Below are 7,986 nucleotides of genomic sequence, written 5' to 3'. Positions count from 1 at the left end.
TGAGAATTACCTTTCCATATTCTTTGACTATTTACCAACTGGGGAATGATAGAACAAGTCTACATGTGTCACACATTGTGCTGATGCTTTAGAAATATCTCACCTGGAGGTGATGAAAGAATGCATTTCAGGTACAGGGGCATGGCCACTGCAAAGGTCTGAAGTTGAAAAATAGGTCCTTAACACGGATTATTTTCCACCTATTTCCAACTTGTGGGAAGCCTACTTCTGACCATTTATGACTGAGAAATTTGTACTGTATAATAACAGAGTTCCCTCGTTGGCGACTGAACCAGAAGAAATGAGGACTTAGTGGATACTGTACAAAAAGTGCATCTTTCCCCTTCACCAGTTCTCTTGATTTCTAGCTGTGGATCATGTGAATAGCTTCATCCAGAGTTGGATGAGGGAAGGCATGGATTCTTCTCTGAGAAAAATCCTAACTTGAGTCTGTGGTTTCACTTTAATGTAATATCCTGTAGCCCAAGCTCTAGGCTACTTACTCACTCCCACCCCCAAAGACTGGTAGGGTTCCCAGTTAGGCCATTCATTGCTCCCTCTTGGGGTTTGAGGTCTAGTCCTGACTGGACAGGGATTGAGGGCTAGTCCTGACTGGACTGAGGGGAGGTGAGCTATGTTTTTAATATATATATTATATATATTATATATATATTATATATATTATATAATATATATGTATATATATTATAAGCCCCAACTGGGGGATGCTTTCCTCCATATTTATTGGTTAATATCAATTAATTAGATAATTAGTTTTTAGAAAGGATTATTTACTAAGGTACCACATGAGAATAGATGTTCTCTCCCAATAGAAGTTGCAAAGTCTAGAGGAAATGGGCTCAAGCTTAGAGAGGAAATGTAGCAAAGGGGGTAATTCATAACTCTTAGAAGTCTGTTTACTAGAGTCTTCAAAATGTTCCCTTTGGCTTTAGTGCAACTTTTCTGCTGGGCTCTCAGAAAAGGATTGGGTTTGCTGTCCTCATTTCATCCAGTCTGCTCTTGGTTCCCTATGCAGATACTGTCAAGAATGCTGTTGGGACACTAAAGGAAAAATGGAAAGTCCTAAATCCTCCCAGTATTTCAGAGCTCAAAGGTTTCTGCTCTGATAAAGTTGGGGGGGGGGTGCAGAATAAGGGGAGGAGGCTAAGACCAATTTATTAAGTGCCTACAATGTCAGACACCATGTTAGATGCTTTGCAAATGTTTTATTTAGTTCTCACAAGAACCCTATAAGGGTAAGGTACTATTTTTCTCTCTATTTTACAGTTGAAGAAACTGAGGCAAACAGAAATGAAATGATTTGATTTAATGTCTGATACTACACTTGTCTCCATTCTAATCTCTGACCTCCCTTGGGAAGAGGAATGAATCATTCACTTAATCTTGCCCTACATTTTCCAGTGAACTGGAACCTTGATAGGGCATCATCTAAACCCCATTCTCATCACCCACAACCTGAATCCTTTCCTTCAACCCTTCCACCTCAAAGTGCCAACCAAATACCACCCTCCCCTTCCACTGAGCTTTCTGGAATGCCTGTTCCACTGGCAAAAGACTTCTTCACTTTAAATTTTTTACTCTCCCATTCTTTCCATCTATTAGCTATTACTGAAGCCTACTTTCCTCCCTCCTCCCCACAGCTGAAATGAGATAGCTTCCCTGGTGTCATTCTTTCTAGTGCTCGTTTCACTTGGCTCACTAGTGAAGGCAAGGGAGTTAGAATATTCTTTGCTTCTCACTGGCTATTTCTAAGTTCTCTACCTCCAACCATCACACAATAACTTCTCTTCCTTTGAGGTTCAATGCAACTCATCTCTACTGCCCAATCAAAATCCTGATAGCTGTCCAGACTTCTAGGTCACTCCCTTTCCTTCCTCAAGAAGATGACTTAGTATATAGCTCACAGCTTTTTTTCCCTCCCTAAATCCGTGTGTGTGTGTGTGTGTGTGTGTGTGTGTGTGTGTGTGTGTGGTGTGTAATATATGTGTGTGTATGGTGTAATATATATGTGTGTGTGTGTTTGTGTGGTGTGTAATATTTTACATATATATATATATATATATATATATATATATAGAGAGAGAGAGAGAGAGAGAGAGAGAGAGAGAGAGAGACTCTCTCAAAGACTCTAACCCCTCAGTTCCTCTACCTACTCACTTCCTATGACCTACTCCTCCACCCCTCACCAGCCACACACCAGGATGATCATACCCTTGATCTTGTCATCATCCATAAATGTATTACCTTTCAGTTTATTCTAAAACCTCCCTGAGAATCTGTTGGTTTTCCATCTCCCTCCGCCTTCTTTTACCAAATCCTAGTCCTCATCCATATTATGCCTCATATCCCTTGACCCCTCATTCGCTCCCAGGCCATCTCCTTTGTCCTTGCCACTTTTTCTTCTCCCCATCCTGACCCTCTGGTGAGTCAGTTCAGTTCTACATTCTCCTCCACTCTTGAATCTCTACCCCTTTCATCATAATCCTGATGATGCCTTGCCAAGTAATAGCCTTGACTCACTTCCACCATTTCCTGTCTTCATTCCTACAAAAATGGGCTGAAAGAAAAGGGGTGAAAATCATGCAGCTATTATGATTATGTCCCTTGTAAATTTATGTTATGGGAACTCATTGCTGCTAAGCTATCTTGCTATACCTCCCTCATCAGTTCACTATCCTGCCCTTCACAATAGCTCTTCCAGATCTTTTCATCCCTCTTCAAAGTTCCCATGGCTCTCCCTCCTTCTATCCTCTCAGCTGACAACCTTCACTAATATTATAAAGAAAATCCATTTTCTGGGAGCTCCCTCTCATCACTCATCTACCTCTTTTGTCTCTTTCTCCTCCTTCACCTTTGCCTCATGTGATGAGGCTCTACTTGCTCAAGTGATCCCATTCCATCTTGTCTCCTCCAACATGTTGCTTCCTCTGCCACCCCACTCTTTCACCTATTTTCAATCTCTTCTTGCCAATTGGCTCCTTCCCTACTGCCTACAAACACACCAATGTCCCCACATCTGAAAAAATTCTCATTTGACACTTTATTCAATCATCCTATAGCTCTCTGTTTTTGTGGCTAAATTCCTTGAGCTCCCTTCTAACCCCTTACAATCTAGCTTCTGACCTTATTGTTCCACTGATATGCTCCAAAATTTCTAATGCACTCTTAATTGCCAAATCCATTGACCTTTTCTCAATCCTCATTCTCAATCTCTTTGAAACCTTTGATTCTATTGATCACCCTCTTCTCTCTAGATTTTCAGGACACCCTGCTCTCCTGGTTCTCTTCCTATCTGAATTCTTCTTAGTGTCTTTGCTAGACCCTCTTCCAGATTACACCCTCTAACCATAGGGGTCATCCAGGGTCTTATCCTAGATTAACTTCTCTTCTCCTATACTTCTCTTAATGAAACAGCTCTTGTGGATGTGAACTGAGGTTTCTCTGACTATAAGTCCAGAACTCTATCCACTGTTCTACTTACCTGCCTCAAAATTCTCTCCCAGAGTACCAAAGTAAACCTGATGTGTGTGTGTGTGTGTGTGTGTGTGTGTGTGTGTGTGTGTGTGTCACAGACAGAGATTGGAGAGAGAACCTGTGACTCTCCTGGGGGCGAGGGGTAGGGAGGGGAATTGAAAGGGAAATTTTCCACTTACCACTACCACTCCTGAGCCCCAACCAGTGCACTTCCTATGTACAAAAAGCTCTTTTTTACTCACAGCTACCCTGAAAAGGGAACTGAGGTGACATGTTATGCTCTTTTAGTTCCCTCAAGCCAAAGAACTTCCAAGCTTCTCTGGAATTTGCAAGATATGAAAATGCCAGAGGATTCTAATGTTTTGTTCAATCAGCTCCAAGTTTTTTCTCATAGTTAAAACACAGGTCAGAGAAAAACAGATACAAATCCCGTCTTTCCCTCTCTGTTTCTTCTTTCTGGTTTAGAGGGCAGTAGAAAATAACACAGGCATCCTTGACAACTCCCCCCACCTCTTTCAGGCTTTAGATAATGCCAGAAAGTGATAAACTCAATAGGTCTTCACCCAGCCACAATATTTAATGTGAGTTTCCAGCAGCTTCTCCGATCAATCAACAAACCAATGTCCCTTTTTTAAACATCAAGTTCCCGCTTAGTTGCTGAAAGGTCAGATGTCTCTGATGGAAGCATGACATCTTCCCAGGTTCCTATGACTCCTTCATCACTCAGTTTTCTATTCTTCCTATTGGTTCTTCTCTGTCTACTTAACTATTACGGCTATTGGCTTTTTAGCAACTTCTAGAGATCCTACCAAAGATCACATCCAGATGCAAGAAACATTTAGAATTCCCTATGTGAATTAATGATTGAATGAAATAAAACACATTTGTTAACCACCTTCTTCAGGGCCAGCATTGTTAAGTGCTTGATATACAATACAAAAATGAGATTCAAGGAGAATGCATTCTATTAGGATAAGACATATTATGAGAGGACAGGTGTTCAAGGAATATTGAATTAAATATTGTTGGATCAAGTAAATTTAGTACTTGCCAAAACTTAGTGAAAAGGCAATCCAGAAGTTGTTATAAAAAGTTCGCACGTTATCCCTTTTGTTGCCACTGGAAGACCAACAAGGACATGGAACTGTTGATAGGATGGCAAATTGTAGGTCACAGGGAATTCACAAAGAAAATTTATCATGGAAAATAGATATATTTTTTGTGGCACCAAAAATGGAAGCCTGGCAAAGTCTAATAGCAGCTACATATTTAATTCATAATTAAAGGAAATATTGAATTTCATTAAAGGGAATGTTGAATTTCCAGTTAGAAGCTATTGAAAATCAAGATGTAATTCTTGACATGAGTGAACTGTAATGTTTTGATTATTGTTGTCTGCCCTTGGATAAGAAAATGTCATGACTATTCTTACTTTAGTCTTATTATTTAACAAATGAATTATGGTTAAGAGTTAATTGTGGGGGCGGCTAGGTGGTGTTGTAGATAAAGTGGCCTTGGAGTCAGGAGTACCTGGGTTCAAAACCGGTCTCAGACACTTAATAATTACCTAGCTGTGTGGCCTTGGGCAAGTCACTTAACCCCATTTGCCTTGCAAAAACCTAAAAGAAAAAAAAAGAGAAAAAGAGTTAATTGTGTTGTGTTAACTGTATAAATAGGAGGCACACCAGTGGAGGCTCAGGAACTACAGTGGTGAATAGTAGGTTTACATGCACACACATACACACACACACACACACACACACACACACACACACACACACAGAATAATCTCTAGGATCCTTAGAGAAGGCATTGAAATTAAACACAACTGGGGGTGACACTTTTTTGGGAACCCCCAGACTCTTCAGCATCTAGTGCAGATTGAGATGAACAGTCCAGCCTAGGAAACAAGAGGAACCACACACAACAGGGGACTTCCATTCAAATGGGTATAACAGTAGAGGTAGTATCTATCTCACAGGATGGATGTAAAGCTCAAATGAAGAAATGTATCTAAAGTACTCTGCAACTTAAAAGCATTAAAAGCTATTATTATTATTATTATTATTATTATTATTATTATTAGTCTTTATTATTACTTCTGTATTACAAATTCCAAGGTGACTTGAACCTCTCTCCCAGAGTTCTTGTCATTTCTACATCACTGACTAATTCTTCCTTGATGATCAGAATTAAGAAAAAACATTCCTCATTGTTTCCTTATCCCTCTGAAAGAATTACCATTCCTTTTTCAACTGTTATATTATAGCTACAAACCCTTATAAAACCAAATTAACAGGGAGTGACAGGGAGTTGTCTGCTCCACCTGTGGAACTGCAAACCCCAAATATCATAAAAAATATCCCAAATAACTATATAGGAAAAAATGTCCTTAACTTGCTTTGCTTTGTGAATTCCCTACTCCCTGTAACTTGCCACGCTTTGACAATTCCATGTCCTTCTTGCTCTGCCACTGTTAACAAAAGGATAGTGTGAAAATGTTTTGAAATTTAGCTTCTGGACATCCCTTTCACTAAGTTTAGGCAAGTATTAGATTTCAGTAATTCGGCACTTTTCAATTCAATATTTTGTCAGTAATTCGGCACTTTTTGATTCAATATTTTGTCAGTAGTAGGGCACTTTTCAATTCAATATTTTGTCAGTAATTTGGCACTTTTCAATTCAATATTTTGTCAGTAATTCGACAATTTTCAATTCAATATTTTGTCACTAGTTTGACAATTTTCAATTCAATATTTTGTCAGTAGTTCGACAATTTCCAATTCAATATTTTGTCAGTAATTCGGCACTTTCCAATTCAATATTTTGTCAGTAGTTCGACAGTTTTCCATTTGATATTCTACTTAATATATCTTGTCTTAGTAGAATGCAAACTCCTGGAGGACACAGATAGTCTCACTTTTGTATTGTATCTCAAGGCCCTACCACAGCGCTGACACAGAAGATGGTGTTTAATAAACATCTTTTAATTTGATCAAACATTAATTCACATATGGCAATTCCAAATGCTTCCTGCACCTCAATGTGGTCTTTGGGAAGACTTTAGGAAAGGTCATTTCATTTAGAATCATGGAGGAGAGAACTAAGAGCTGGAACATCTGGGGGGCTGACCCCCATCCTGCTCTTAACACCACAAATATCAGGAGGAAAATCCCCCAGATATTTTGGGACATGGAATAAGAATTATCTCCTTCCCAGAGAATGGGCCTGAAGAGGATCTGAGCTTCCTGAGCAGTGAGAGGATTGGTTTCAGATTAAGTTTAGAGTCATGGGAGTGTGTAGGGACCTTGGGACCCAAAGAGCCTTCCCCAACGCAATGCAGAAGTTTTACTAGGCGCTTTGATGGCCTAATTGGGGCTATTAACTGAGTATGATGTAATCCTTTAGCCCTGGGGCTTCTACAGAATGGGGTTCAAGCCAAATGGTCTTCTGAAAAGGCAGAGATGATGCTATAAAAGCTATTTTATGATTTTTACTCTTCTCCACTGGAGCCAGCCCCAAAAAAAGCCAGGAGAGAAGAAAAGGCCTAGGGATTCCTGGGTCCCAAGTATAATGATGCAAGATGAAATGACTGAGGAAACAAAAGTTCAATCTTCCAAACATATTGATTTATTAAACATTGTATGGCAATTGTCCAACAAACCTGGACCAGATCTCCTCAGCTTAGACCTAGATCCCAAATATAGGAGGGAGACAGACTTTTGCATATTAAAAACAATTAGGATTAGGGACTTTCCAAGCTGGGACAGGGAGAGTGAACCAGAGTAATTCCCTGGAATCCAAAAAACAGATGTTCCACAAGTGGCTGGGGCTGATGTAGACCAAATGCGGTGATGGCTGATAGCAGTTATTTTTTCAACCTCACCACTCCATCCCTCCCTTTCCTTATTGCCTTCCCTCTGTGGGCAGGGAGCTGTATAAATTCAGCTGATCTTTATACTCACATTTATTCTTGTCTGGAACATGAATAAAACTTACCTCAAGTTACCAGTTAAATTTCCCTTATGATTCTTTATCTGCCACACACACACACACACACACACACACACACACACTCTCTCTCTCTCTCTCTCTCTCTCTCTCTCTCTCTCTCTCTCTCTCTCTCTCTCTCTCTTCCTCCACTCTTCTCTATTACCTGAAGATAGGGGTACCCCCAGAGACAAGACATTCTCTTTTTTTTCCTCTCCTTCAAATAGTGTCCATAGTTGACCTTTGACAAAATTGTAGATAGGGCTAAATCATCTTTGAAGCACCCCCCCCACCATTTCCTCAGATCAGCATCTATCTCACTTACCTCCTCCTCCCAGGGTCCCTGGTATTTCATGTTCTCTTCTCTTCCTTCAAGAAAAAAAAAAACAGATTGATGTCCTTCCCTTCTCTTTTTTATTTTTTAGATAATATTTTCCCAATTACAAATTATGAAAATTTTAGCATTGATTTTTACAAGATTTTTGAGTTCCAAAGTTTTCT

The 7,986-nt window shown here is 39.7% G+C and overlaps 1 long non-coding RNA gene across 1 annotated transcript in view; it reads right to left on the bottom strand.

Annotated features, from left to right (window-relative positions):
* Positions 1 to 723: 723 nt before the first annotated feature.
* LOC141488609 (uncharacterized) overlaps positions 724 to 7,986 on the bottom strand; it is a 23,778-nt gene continuing 16,515 nt past the window's right edge. Inside the window, exons 3-4 of the long non-coding RNA XR_012468734.1 lie at positions 7,811 to 7,854; positions 724 to 5,114 (exon numbers count right to left, since the gene is read on the bottom strand). This is a non-coding gene — a long non-coding RNA (uncharacterized LOC141488609). The remainder of the gene's footprint in view (positions 5,115 to 7,810; positions 7,855 to 7,986) is intronic.

The sequence above is a fragment of the Macrotis lagotis genome, chromosome 5 (assembly GCF_037893015.1).
Source record: "Macrotis lagotis isolate mMagLag1 chromosome 5, bilby.v1.9.chrom.fasta, whole genome shotgun sequence".
Classification (NCBI taxonomy): Eukaryota; Metazoa; Chordata; class Mammalia; order Peramelemorphia; family Peramelidae; genus Macrotis; species Macrotis lagotis.
This window is presented reverse-complemented; position numbering and strand designations above follow the sequence as displayed.